At 35.8% G+C, this 14,678-nt stretch overlaps 1 long non-coding RNA gene across 2 annotated transcripts in view; it reads left to right on the plus strand.

The window, feature by feature from the left end:
- The first annotated feature begins 3,546 nt into the window (after nucleotides 1-3,546).
- The window catches only part of LOC132692484 (uncharacterized), a 361,771-nt gene continuing 350,639 nt past the window's right edge, over nucleotides 3,547-14,678 (plus strand). For both annotated transcript variants that reach the window (XR_009616381.3, XR_009616378.3), the window contains exon 1: nucleotides 3,547-3,653. This is a non-coding gene — a long non-coding RNA (uncharacterized LOC132692484). The remainder of the gene's footprint in view (nucleotides 3,654-14,678) is intronic.

The following is a 14,678-nucleotide window of genomic DNA, read 5'->3' on the forward strand; positions in this document are numbered from 1 at the left end:
CAAAAGACAGAATTACAACAATATGACACTCAGAAAGGCGTCATCACTCGCCTATTCCTTTATGCCATTTCACACCCACTTTTCTCCTTATAGGTCACTAATTTCATTACTTTTTGGTTTCTATTTCCTGTATTTCTTTCTTTAAAACTGAACAGATTTAAAGAATCTGTTAGTTTAAGATTAAACCTGAAAGATTAAAACCTGTTTTCATTTCTTCCATATATACATTACAGCATACTCTATGTGAACTTTAAGCTTGACTTAATATTTTCTCGAAAGGACTCCATGCCATTTAAGTGTGATTTATCAAAGTTGGTTTTTTTAAAAATTTTATTCCTAAGTATTTCATGAACAGGAATCCTAACTGAAGAGCACCCTCAGCAATTGTATAATGAAATTCAGTTTCTTTAATGGCTGATACTGGCAGTGGTAGTGCAGAGTGGGTTTGCAATATCTTGTTCTCTTTCGTTTCTGCACATGAATTTTTCCCCGTTCCTTCTTTCTGTCCCTCCACTTCCAATCTCCAAGAAGCAGTATTCTTCTTGCATTTATCTAATCCTCTCCCAGAGCGATGCATCTGCAAGTCTGCAAACTTTTATTTCCACATTCATTGAAGCCCTTTTCCAACAGGTGGTGCTGTGAATGAGGCGGAGATATCTGTGTTCAGTATTTTAGCACTTGGTGTTAGACTTTTTCTCTGTGCTACATCTAAGGTCTCCACTCTGCTATCCTCTTTTTCTGTGTGTAAATCTTTCTTAGTCTGCTCGTCAGGCACAGAATCCTGCAGTCATGGTGTGTGTTTCAGCATTAGCTCTGTCAGGATTTGGACTATGTTTTTCTACATATCTGTGATGATGGGAAATTGGTGGAATTTCTGATCTTCTAATGATGCTGAAGGCATGGGTCATGTATGGTTTCCTTTGAAGTTTCTGTTGCTCATATGATCTTGAGGACAGTGTGTGAAATGGTTTATATTCAAGAGGCTAATATAATAACCTCTAAATAAAGAATTCTTAAAATCCAAACTTCCTTTTAACACAGTCTACACGGTGCTTCACCACCAGGCTCCATCTTAACTGCATGCTGAGTCCCCTGCCCGTTTGTACCTTCTGCTCCAAATGTGCCTAAATTCTTTGTTTTTGGACTGTGTCTTATAAATGCTATAAAAATAATTTTACTTTAATATTTATTTTGATAGTACTCATATATACTATCATTTCTTTGTTCTTGGTGTTTTGTTTTGTTTTGTCTTAAGGAATCTCTACACCCAACATAGGACTTGAGCTCACAACCCTGAGATCAAGAATCTCTAGCTTTACTGACTATGACAGCCAGGCACCCCACATATATGCTATTTGTAAAGTAAGTAGAATTGATGTATTCTCTTTGGCAGAATTATTACTTCTTTCGCCAACAGAATACATGTGCAATTCACCTCCCTAAATATCCATGATTTTTTGCCACTTACTAATATGACTTAAACATGTTAAAATATTCTAATGATTGATTTTTATTGTAAGGTAACAATATCAAACTAGTAACTGAGAGACTAGAACTAAATACATTTTTTTTTAATTAGAGAGAGCACATTTCCTCCCTCCCCCCCAAATTTAAAATCCTACTCACTGGAAAAATGGCAGAGTTGAAAAGCCAGTCCTTTTTTATATTGGTAATGTATCTGCCGCTTAGTAGAACCAGTATTTATATAATACAGTAGTAAGAACAATTATTCATTTTCTTTTTTAAAAAGTTAAAAACATAGAAATTGTATTGGCTGTGATAACACAGTAATAATTCATTGGTCAGAATACTGTAGCTACACTGGTATTATTTATATCAATAGACTCATTAAGGAACTAAAGATTTTTCTCCTTGAGCTATTGTGCTCCTCTGAATAATCAATAAAACCTTTGGCAATTCCTTTGATCCAAAAATCTGCCTTTGTTTCCCTGAAGAAAAATTAGACAAATTATCTTAGTGACACCATAGACATTTAGAAAGAAGCTTCCATATTCCTTGCAAAATAACCACTTTCAGAGTATTGACCATAGATTACTGTATGATTAGCAAGCAGAGTTTTAAAATTAAAGAGATCCAGGTTCAGATCCAATACTACTTCATAACTACTCAAGTATGTATGTTCATACATTAAAACTTAGTCTGATTTTCAGCTTGTGCACCAGTATGATAAGGAAAATAATATCTATTTCATGGGAGTATTATGAGACTTGATAAAATAATGTCTACCAAGCTAATCCTGCAGTAATTAGCACCTCATTGGAACTCAACAAGGTTATTGATAATCTTAAAATGTCTTTGAAATCCAAGTGTCAATTAAGGTGGCTTATTAGAAGCAATGTCATTTGAAGTTCCTTAATTTTTACACCATAATGCTTCTTAGAAACTTCTCTGTATATGTAACAGAATGTAAAAGTTTGATAATTAGTCTTTAATTGTGCCTATTCTTAAGTAATATAATCAAATATACAATAGAAGGAATTTTTGCTAGTTGGGTATTAATCTGTAGATATGCTTTCTCAGGCCCCTTACGAAACACAGTGTCCCAGGCAAAACTGCTTCTGAGGACTGAGAGATATAAATCAAAGTGACCTCTCATGGACCATTTCATTAACATGTATATGCTACAGTCTTCAAATTAACCCTCAATGACAGCAGTGTAGACAATATCTGTGGCCTGTTCTGTTCACCTTTTCCTGGCTGTATATTTATACCTTAAATGTTGAGTTCTGGGTGCTAATTATTCACAGATACCTTTATCTCTGAAGAATTGCCCTCCCCTCTGCCTGGAACAGTCTTAGTGGAGAGATTAGCCCCAATCCATATGAAAGTACAAAAGGCTGGCTCTTTGCCTAGGTGGGACCAACTCCATGTTTTTCCCATAGGTTCAAGCTGATGTAGGCTCCAGCAGCAGCAGGTACTCTCCAAGATGGCTCTCCAGTGAACCCATTTCTCTTGGTATTTTTGTCTTCGTGTGATCTTCCTCTGTATTGAATCTGCGCTAGGCTTGTGCAACCAAGAATGTGGCAAAAGTAACACTACAACTCTCTGAGGTTAGATTATAAGAATCTTTGAATCACCATTTGTCTTTTATAATGTTTATTCTGGGGAAAGTAAGCTACCATGTAAAAACATATGACTGTCCTGTGAAGGTCATGCTGTTAGGAGCACAAGCCATGTAGAATTTGGGTAGACACAGAGCAGATGTTGGCCAGGTCCAGGTGTTTCCAGGTGTATCCCAGCCCAAGGGCTAGACATGTGGGTGCAAAAACTCTCTTGGGCTATCCAATTCCAGTGGATGCAACATCGGGAAGAAATGAGGACCCCAAGCTTGTCTCCAGTTGTATTGTTCCAGTTGCCTTTAGTCATTTGAGCCATCTGACTTTGCTGAATCTTCCTCAAATTCCTGATTCACCAGAATCATGAGATAACAAAATGACTGTTGTTTTACACCACTAAGTTGGGAGGAAGTATGCGGCTGGAGATAACAAGAACACCAGCTGAGCCCTCACACTTGCTTAGGTTCTTCCCCAGCTCTATGCTGCTTCTCACCTCCTCTCCTTTCTTCAGGGCAGCCCTTCAGTAAGTCACTTGCATGAGAATCATCATTTCAGCTCTCCTTCTACCCAAAACTGGTACGTCCTATTATTCTTCACATTTTTTAGATGTTCAAATGGAGGAACAGATGAATAAAATAACTTACTGAAAGTCTCATATAAGTAATACTTAGGAGAGTTGGTATTTTAATCAAGCCCCAGAGTGCTTGTTCTTAACCAGAATGCTATATGACTCTGACTGGAGTTACTGCTTTCTACCACGGGCAGAATACCGTACTGAGCTACTATGTTAAAGCTTCAAGTTCGGTAAGCTTTAGAATATAAAAGCAAGCATTTACTCACTTTCTGATTTTATATATATTCGTTCTGTGGGTCCGTGTCTTTCAGAAAAAAATCCACTGTCTTGTTTACCATGTAAGCCTTCTGTGAAGTGGCAGGATGGCAACACATGGGGCTGCCTGGCTGTTGGCCAAGTGCAGTGGTGTTCTGTTTGCACCATGCCAATCCTTTTGTCACTTGTTAAAAATTCAGTGTTATCTCGTCTCCCAAACATTGCTACCATCTGCCTACACACAACATTGACAATGATTATGTGGTAATTGCAGCTGTGTGTTTGATACCAATTATCTTAATGTGAAATGGCCAAAGCAAATATATTTTCAAGCATCTATTTTTAAACCCTACCCTTCTAGTCTTTCCCAACACTCTGTCTTCCCCAAGCACTTTGCTTATTCTTTTGATTCTTTCGAAAGTTTATGGTAGTTTTGGAAACTCTTGATGCTTTCTGCTTCATAAAGAAAAAAAAGTATCATAAAAATCTTTCCATACATCCATCGACCAAATTAAAATAGCTTTAGGGGCTAATTTTTTAAGATCACAATAGAGTCATAATGTGGACTGATAAAAGTGTTCATTTTAATTTTGTTAAATGGAGCCAAAAAAACTTGATAGTTTTACGGAAGCGTTTTCCCAAATGTGTCCTTATAAATAAGTCAGTGCTTGCATTTATGCATCTTAAGCTTCTTTTTTAAAATTCTTAAAAATAATAACATACTTTTAAATAGTATGTTCTTAGCTAGTGCTTCCTGAAATGTTTGGAAGATTACTTTCAATAAGAAATTCCTGAAATAGCAAACTTCCCCCCAATATCCAACTTTAATAAAAATATCATTCATCTCCTCTCCCTACCACTTTAGCTATAAAATATCAATTAATATTTGTCACATGTTTAGAGTAATGATAATTTAAAAAAATCTTTCAGACTAAATATGCCTTTTAGACAAAGATGGCCCATGTTAAGTGCCTGGCAAGTTTCTTAAGGAAAAAACATGTGATTGGCATAAAGCTGAGCACAGTCAGAGGTTGGAGAGTAGGAATAAAAGCAAGAAGATTGACTCTGGAAAGAAATCAAAACCATGAATATAAGAATAAAAATCCTTCGCTATCTATGCTGGGAAGTTTTGGCAGTTAACTGTGGGGTTCCATTTAGTGAGAAACCTAAGTGTCAGAAACTTGAAGTCAAAACACAAAGGAGGTTACTGATTAATACAAAAAGTACTCATCAGTTGCTCTCTAACCTTTCTGCAACAAACAAAAAAACTTGCCTATATCTCTCCCTAAAACTCCTACTAGAATACTAGCACTAGAATGCCATCTCAGTTACACTCAGTTTCAGTGACCACACTGTTCCTGTAACTGACTGACTACCGCTCATTCTCTGTATCTCCTATTAGGCATTACTTATATATCCAACTACCTATTTACACTTGTTTTTTTATAGACATATTACATATGCAGGACCCAAACTCTTAATCTATGGCACGTGTTGCTTTTCCTTCATAGCTGCTAAACATTTACTTTATGTCATTCAAGTGTAAGCTCAAGTATCTTTTCTTCAGAAAATCCTATCCTAGACACCCAGTCAAACCTTCTCTCAACTGTACATTCTCTTACTCTGCTATATTTCCCTTCAGAGTATTTACTTGATTATTTTTCATCTCTCTTGCTAGAAAGTAAGACTTATGAGGACATGCATTACTGTACCCTTAGACCTAGAACAAAACAATGTAGTAAGCACTCAAAATTTTTGAAAAATGAATAAATGAAACCAAGAAATAAAATAGTAACAGATGCATATATGAAATAAACAAAAATAATAACAGTTATAATATATACTCTGAAGGAAAAAGTAGCGTGTAGTGTTGTGTTTAAAAACAAAATAACTGTGAGGGGTGGTAAATAGGATTGTCAGAGCTCTCTGAAACAATAACTAAGACTTAAAGAATGGGAAGGAAACTGCCTTGCTGAAAGCCAGAGGAAGTACATTTAACCAAAAGGGACAGGAAGTATAAAGGGCCTACAGTGTGAAAAAGCTTGTTAAATTTTGAGAATTGTTGGGGAGGCCTGGGTGGCTCAGTTGGTTGAGCATCTGACTTTGGCTCAGGTCACGATCTCACAGTTCGTGGGTTCAAGTGCTGTGGGGCTCTGTGCTGATAGCTCAGGGCAGGGAGCCTGCTTCAGATTCTGTGTCTCCCTCTCTCTGCCCCTCCCCTGCTTATGTTCTATCTCTCTCTGTCTCTCTAAATAAATAAATAAATAAATAAATAAATAAATAAATAAAATGTTAAAGTGTTCTGAGAATTTTTGGCAGATCTTTGTGACTATAGTACTGTGAATGAAGAAGGCAGGGGCTTGAGATAAGGATGGAAAGATGGGTAAGAGGTTGGTTACAGAAGTTCTTGTAGACAATGATACAGGGCTTTAGTATAATTCTTAGTGAAATAAAACTGCTGCAAAATTTTAAGGGTGGGAGTGGCATGATACTGTTTCTTTTTTTAAGGACTTGCTGTTCATTGGATAAATGAATGGAAGAGAATACAATAGTAAAAACAATAGGATGATCAGTTATGTGGCTGGTATATTAATCCAAGAAAGACAGGATGAGGACTGGTCTTGAGGTGTGACAATGACATGGAGAAAACGGTACCTAGTAACAATTTATTTTAAAGGTAGAATTGATAGATTCAATAGATCGAATCTAATAGTTTGTATCCGGGATGGTTTCGGATATATGTGGGAAAAGGAAGCCCTGTCAGTTTCTGATATAAAGAAGTTTGGGTGAGCTAGAATTCACGGAGAAACAGCAGGAGTCATTTTGGGTAGATTAAATCTGAGATGCCTGTGAGTATGCCAGTGGAGATGTCTAGGCTCTGATAAACTTCATGTAATTGAACTTCTGAGGTGGTTTTATTGTATTCCCCACTGTACAAATGAATTTACTGAGATATAGAGAGGCTAATTAATTTCCCCACACTCTTTTAGCTGGAGCTGGAAGAGTGAATGTTGTATTGTCTCTCTCACTCTAAAACAGTGCTTATAGGTCATTAAGGTTAGTGGATCTGGGAAGAAGTCTGGTCAATAAGTATACATATTTGGGAGTTGCACGTGGTATTATATGTCCATCCGTATGACTACCTACAAACAAGACAGAGCTAAGACCTAAGCTAAGTCCTGAGGGATATGACCATGGAAAACCTGACTAAGGAAGCAAAAGACACCAATATGTTGTGACTAAGTGAATAAGAGGGAAATAAGGAAAGAAATTTCATGGCTCCAGGAAGTAGAGTATTACCAGGATAAAGGAATGGTGAACTTTACTGAATTGTTGAAAATTCAAGTAAAATGAGTACCAGAATGTTTAATGATTAACAAACATTACATGTTTAATAAAAATGTGCATGATTAAAAACCTTCACAATATGTTTTCCCCAGAAACTCATCAACCTCTCATATACCTTTCAGTTTTTGTCCTTTAAGTTTACTTATTTACTTAAAGAGAGAGAGAGAGAGACAGCACGTGCACAAGTGGGGGAAGGGCAGAGAGAAAGGGAGAGAGAATCCCAAGCAGCAAAGCCCAGCATAGGATTTGATCCCATGAACTTTAAGATCATGACCTGAGCCAAAACCAAGATCCAGACGCATAACCAACTGAGCCACCCAGGCGCCCCTTCCCTTCAGTTTTTAAAAGCTATAGTGAGGGTGGGATCTAAAACAATAACAATACTAAAACATAAGAAAAAGTGAAACAAGAATAAGAAGAATTTATAAGTCGTGGCTTTGGACAAATCATTTGATTTCCTCAGAGATCTCAAGTCCTTGCCATAAAATAAAATAAAAAGTTAAATCTCTTCTATTTCTTTTATAAGCTTCTTGGAAACCAGATGTGGTGATGGGGTGTTAAAGTGCTTTAATATCTCTTAAAGCATTAAGGAATATTGGTTCTCTATACATATGTAAACATTTGCATTTTCTCTTATCCCATCTCCCCGTTGAACAGCAAACCTCAAAGACTATAATGTCTACTATTTCATTAGTTCTCTTGGGCCTAGTACTGTGGAGCGCATCTCAAAGCGTTAAAACATGGAAATTCAGATGCTATTTTTCAGAAGAGTTCATAAATTTTGTAGTTGCCATTGATATTAATCATGTCACTATTTGCATGTGATCATTTCAGTCATCTCTCCACATCATTTTTTCCAGGGACATAAATAACACTTTTCTATATTTTTAGGTACATATTTACTCCTGGTGTAACTCACGTAGAGTTACAAGACAGTAAGGTTGTGAGCAAAAAATCCTAAAGTTGCAGGCTTTTTAGGCCCTCCTCCACAGCTGCAATTTGTTTTTCATGGTAAACAAGGTAGAATACCCGAGAATGGTTTTGAGTTTCCTTGTAGGAGACTGTGTGTGTAAATATGCTTGTAGCACCTATGTACTTCATAGCCAACATTACACGGGGCTCACAGATACTAAGGCTTGAGAGATAAAGAATAACAGTGTAAGCAATAATAACACTAAAGCTTTTTTTTTCTTTTCAAGTTGTTTTTTAATAAATCACTTTATTTTTTACATTAAAAAAATTGTTTTAGAGAGAGAATATGTGCAGGGGAGAGGGGCAGAGGAAAAGGGAGAGAATCTTAAGTAGGCTCTATGCTCCATGCTGACGTGGGGCTCGATCCCACCATGCTGGTATCATGACCTGAGCTGAAATCAAGAGTCAGAAACTCAACAGACTGCGACACCCAGGTGCCCCTATTTTCAAGATTTTATTCAAATTCTGGTTAGTTAACACATGGTAAAATTGTTGGTTTCAGGTGTAGAATTTAGTGGTTCATCATATATATAAAACAGCCAGTGCTTGTTAGGGTCAGGCATACGGCTGGGTAAAGATGAGAGAGAGAGAGAGAGAGATATCAGGGAAGTCGCCCCCAGGTGTTGTGGGGTGGGGTTTTTAAGCTGCATTGGTTCTGGGTTTAGGTCCGGGCGGGCTTTTTTTGCGTCAGGTCGTGCTGTCGCTCAGTTGGTTGACCTCCAAATTCGTTCTGGCAGGCTACTAGGGGCTTTTCGTTGGGTTGCACTGGCAAGATGGCCGTCCCCTCTACTGTGGTTCCAAGGAATCCTAACAGTGCTCATCACAAGTGCCCTTCTTAATCTCCATCACCCATTTAGCCCATCCTCCCTGTCATCTCCCTCCATCAATCCTCAGTTTGTTTTCTATAGTTAAGAGTCCCTTAGTTTGGACAGACTAAGCACAATGCCAGTTTGAAAATATCAGCAATAGCACATCCGAAGAGACAGTGGTATAGAAAATAGTAGCAACCGATCAAAGAAAACACAAGGCTAAATGTTAACAATTAGTAATTGAGAGCAAAAAAAATTAATATCCCTATAATATGTTAGCTAATTAGTTTTAAATTTAAGTCTTACAGTCAGTAGATTTTATCACAGGGCCAGAACCACATTTTCACAGTAGTCATGGCCTTTTGGGGTCCTAGAATAACTTTATGAAAGCAAATATTGGTCTGGAATTTTTATAAACCAACTTAGTCTTTTTAGGCCAAGCTCCAAAATGATCAATCCGAACAAGGTTCATAAAGGAGACCACTGTCAACTCAGCTTACTCTATTATGACAGCAGCCAGTACTATTTACAATTCCCTCTCCACATTCAAAACATTCACATTCTGTGATGAAGAATGGGGAAAATAGGATCAGGAGAAACTGGGAAAAGTAGTTTGTTTTTGTGATTTTTAAACTTAGAGTTGTTTGAGTTCCTTTTTCTACCCATAGATTTGGGATACTTCAATTACAAGCCCTATAAAATTCAGCGTTCACTGTAGTTTCCCATTGGGTATTTCCTTTGTCTTTCCTACCTCATCTTCAGATCAATAGGCCAGGCAGAAATCAAAACCACAGAGGTATCTCATAACAGGTAAAGACAAAATATTCTAATACAAAAAGGGTTGTAGTGTCTCCTACCAGTGAATATTATTAAATAGATAAGGAGTGCAGGCAAGTAGAATCATGATGGAGAAAGCATTCAAGATTTCTGTAACCCTCAAGCTACTCAGGTCACAACAGGCAGCCACACCACCCTCAATTCAGACTGACTCAAATTTTGGTTAATTCATAATTTGATTTTCAAATTCAAAAAATATGTAAGTTATTTTACTAAAGATTATATCACATCTCTTTTGTACCCTAATGGTTGCCGGCAAGGAGTGGTTTCTCAAGGGCAGTGTCAAAGAAAAATTGTACCAAGTGGAGTTAAGCAGGCAGGGAAGTTAAGCAGGGAAGAATTTATTTAAGAGGAGAGAGATTCAATTCAACTCCAAGAAGCAGAAGAGTTTTTAAGCACTGGGATGAGCAGAAGAGAACTAGAGGACATTAGTTAGGAGCTATGTTCAATGTGACCAGGCCATCTGTGTTTGCTAATTGACGCTTGTCAAAGTTAACGCTCCTACCTTCCCACGAAGACTGGGATATAGGGGTTCTGTCTTTCTTGACCATTGCCTTTCTAGGAGAATATTTATATTTCAAAGGGGTAGAAAGAGAATTGACAATTGTGAGTTTTCTAAAGTCCTCTAAGAAAAGGGAGGTCGGGGGTCTGTAGTCAGTGGGGTATCTATCTAAAGTCTGATTAAGCAGAAGGGAATGTTAAGGCTGTCTTGGTCAACAGTTATAGGACTAATGTTAGATTCTATACTAATGTCAGATACTGCTGAAGTAGTCTTTTATAATGTATGTACTTATACCCTATGAGTTATTCTAAGCAACATGCAGAGACTTCTGGGAAAGCTGGATTAATTTATGAGCTTCTCAAAGCTCTATTCTATGACTCTACCTCTCACCTGCTAAGACCTGATGCATTGTTTTGAAAGAACTTGGTTTTACAGCCTGGAATCAACTGTCCTGTGCAGAGGCACAAATGTTATTTGCCTCTTCTTCAGCCAGCAGGAAATCCCTGGAGAGGGTATTGTGCGTAAAAAGGCTAGAGGTGATGTTGAAGGGAAAAGCAATTGCTTCTGACTGCTAATGTTTAATCTGTCCCCTACAGAAATGAAAGCGGCCTTTTATCTTTGAGTAGAATAAGGTGATTTAGGAGGGGAACAAGATGACACTGCAGTAGTTGATGCTGATGCCTTAGTGGTAAATTCAATTCAGCGAATGACTTATGCGAATTTCAAGACTGAGATAAACTTCACTAATGTAATGGCTTCTGGGGAATAAGTTCAGAATTTCTTTTACGTCCTCTAAACTGTTGTTTGCTTGCCATTCTGGGTTTCATTGTAGTGGCAATGTTTGATCTGCAGCATTTAAAGACTTCTCATCATTTCTACCCTCTTCATAGAAATTTGCTCAAGGCTGAAACCTGACTCAAGTTGAAGGGAAGTCATAAAGTAGTTTTTCCCCATATCTGAGAACTTCGTAATTCAACATAAGACAAAACAATAGTGCATATAGTATAAACACTTTAGTAAATGACTATTTCATAATCAATTTGCTTGTTCATTTTATTTTTCAAATATCAACCAAATGTTTATAAGGTCCACAAACTCCTGAATTCTAGTAAATATGTATTGGATAACACAAACATAACTATTCTGGTATTTTTACAATAATTGTATTTCTATATCCTGACAGTACTACTTATATACTTTTAATTTTAATATTATTTTCTATAGTACATTAATATAAAATCTTTTGGAAAAGTAATGTTTTTTTAGCTTTAAATAGCAAAGTAGTCTTAAAAATAATTTTTTATAAAAGTATAATTGGCATACCATAAACTACGCACATTGTAAATATACAATTTGATTCGTTTTGACAAATGTATACAAACATGAAACAATCACCACAATGAAGAAAAAAAAAACATCATTCATCACTCCAACTTCCTTGTTCCCATTTTTAATGCCATACTCTTACCTTCCCCACTCTTACTCTTGAGAGCTTTGTCTGGAAGCAGCCTCTAACCTGCTTTCTTTTATTACATATTAATTTGAACTTTTTAGAATTTTATATAAATGAAACCATACACCATGCACTTCTTTAGTCTTCCTTTTTAACTCAGAATAGTTGTTTTGAGATTCGCTCAGTTTTTGTGCTATGAAGACTCCGTTCCCTTTTAATTACGGAGAAGTATTCCATTGCAGGATATACCAGATTTTATATATTCACCTGTTGATAGACATATGGATTGTTTCCAGTTTTTGAATATCACAAATGCAGCTGCTATGAACACTTGTGGAAAAGTATTTGTAAGGTCATGTGATTTCTATTGGCTAAATACGAAGTAGTATAATGGTTGGATCATAAGATCTATGTATGTTTAGTTTTTAAAAAATTGCCAAACTGTTTTCTGAAGTGGTTGTACCACTTTAAACTCCTCCTGGCAATGTATGAAAGTTCCATGTCCTGCCCAATAATTGGTATAGATGGACTTTTTAGCTTTAGTCGTTGTAAAATAGGTGTTTAATAGTATCTCCTTATGGTTTTAATTTGCATTTCCCTAATGACAAATGATGATGAGCATCTTTTCATGAGTTTGCCATCCATATTTCTTCATTGTGAAGTTTAAATCTTTCATTTGTTTTTATTTTGGATGCTTTGATTTGGTATTATTGAGTGTTGAGAATTCCTTATATATTCTGGATACAAGTCTCCAATATTGAATTAATATACAATATCCTAATTTTCTTTCCCTTATCTTGCAGTATCTTTTTAACAGAAGTTCTTAATTTTAATGGAGTCTACTTTGTCAACTTGTTCTTTAATGGGTTGTGTCTTTGGGGTGATATCAAAAGAATCTTTTGCTAACCAAAGGTAATACAATTTTTCTAAGTTTTCTTTTAAAACTTTTGTAGTTTTATATTTTATATTTAGAATTGATCCACATGAGTTACTTTTATTTTTTAAAGTTTATCCACTTATTTTGAAAGAGAGAGAGAGAGAAAGAGAGAGAGAGAGAGAGGGAGGGAGAGAGAGAGAGAGACTGCAAGAGGACGAAAGGCAGAGAAAGAGGGAGAGAGAGAATCCTAAGCAGGCTCCATGCTCAGCACTGAGCCCAATGTGGAGCTAGATCTCACCATCCTGGGATCATGATCTGAGCTGAAATCAAGCGTCAGATACTTAACCAACGGAGCCACCCACTTGCCCCATTTGAGTTAATTTTTTAATGTCCTTTGTGTATAAAGATTTTTCTTTTTTTGCATATGAATATCCAGATATTCCAGCATCATTTGGTAAACACACCAAACTTTCTCCATCATATTGCCTTTGCATCTTTGTGGAAAAACAGTTGTCCATATATGCGTGGTCTGTTCCTAGACCATGTTTTGTTCACATGATTTATTTGTCTATCTTATGACAATATTATTAGGCAGATTTTTTCATTAAATATATTATCGTACTGTAAATGTGTTTTCTCTTCCTTATGAGTTTCTTAACAATATTTTCTTTAACTTACTTTTATTGTAAGCGCATACTATATAATCTATATCTATATCTATATCTATACCTATATCTATCTATATCTATATATAACATATAAAATATGTGTTTATAGTATCAGCAATATGGCTTTTGGTCAATCATAGGCTATTAAGTCTTGGGAGAGTCAAAAGCTACCTGTGGATTCTTGAATGCTTGGGGATCACTGCCCTTACCCCCCACATTGTTCAGGATCCACACTGTCTTGATTACTGTAGTTTTATTGTTAAGCTCGAAGTCAAGTAGTGTGAATATTCCAACTTTTTTTTCAAAATTGTTTTGCCTATTCTAGGTATTTACCTTAGCATTTTTATATAGATTTTAAAATCAGTGTGTGAATTTCTATAAAAAAAAGCCTGATGGGATTTTGTGACTGCATTAAATCTAAAGATTAATTTATGGAGAATTGACAACTTAACTATATTAAGTCTTCTAATCCATGGACTAAGTATGTTTTTAGTTTTTAGTGTTTTTAGTTTTCAACGTTGAGTACATTTGCATTTTGTCAAACTTACCCTTTAACGTTTAATATTTTTGGTGCTATTGTAAATGATAGTTTTTAAAAATTTTAGTTGTCAGCTATTCATTGCTAGTTTATAAAAACATAATTGATTTTTGTATGTTAACGCATGCTGCAACTTTGATAGTCTCTTATCTATTCTAGTAGCTATTTATTTATTTTTAAGTAAATTCCAGTGGATTTTCTACATAGAAAATCATTTTGTCCATGAATAAAGACATTTTTACTTTGTTTTTCCTGACTGGGTGTCTTTGTTATGATTATTTTGTTACTTATTTTCCTTTAATTTACTGGTCATAACTTTCTGTATAATATTGACTAGAACTGAAGAAAATACACATATTTTTATGTTGTTGCTCCTGATCTTCAGGAGAAAGCATTTGATATTTCATCATTTTGTGTGATATTAACTATAGGTTTTTGTGATCATTTTCACCAGTTTCCTTCCTCATTTGCTAATTTGTTTTTCAATCAAGAAGAAATGTTAGACTTTGTTAAACACCTTTCTTTGACATGTTTTTAAGCATTTTCCTCTTTCAGTTTTTAATGTGGGGAAATACATGCATTGGTTTTCAAATTTTAAAATAACCTTGCATTTCTAGGATAAATCCCAATTAGTCATAATGTTTTTTGTTTGTGTTTTTGCATCTCTGTTCATGAGAGATTGGTCTGTAGTTTTCCTTTATTTTTATCTCTCTACTTTCTGGTATCAGAGTACTTCTTGCTTTATAGAATAAATTTTAAAGTATTCCT

This window comes from Panthera onca, chromosome B1, assembly GCF_046562875.1.
Source record: "Panthera onca isolate mPanOnc1 chromosome B1, mPanOnc1 haplotype 2, whole genome shotgun sequence".
Classification (NCBI taxonomy): Eukaryota; Metazoa; Chordata; class Mammalia; order Carnivora; family Felidae; genus Panthera; species Panthera onca.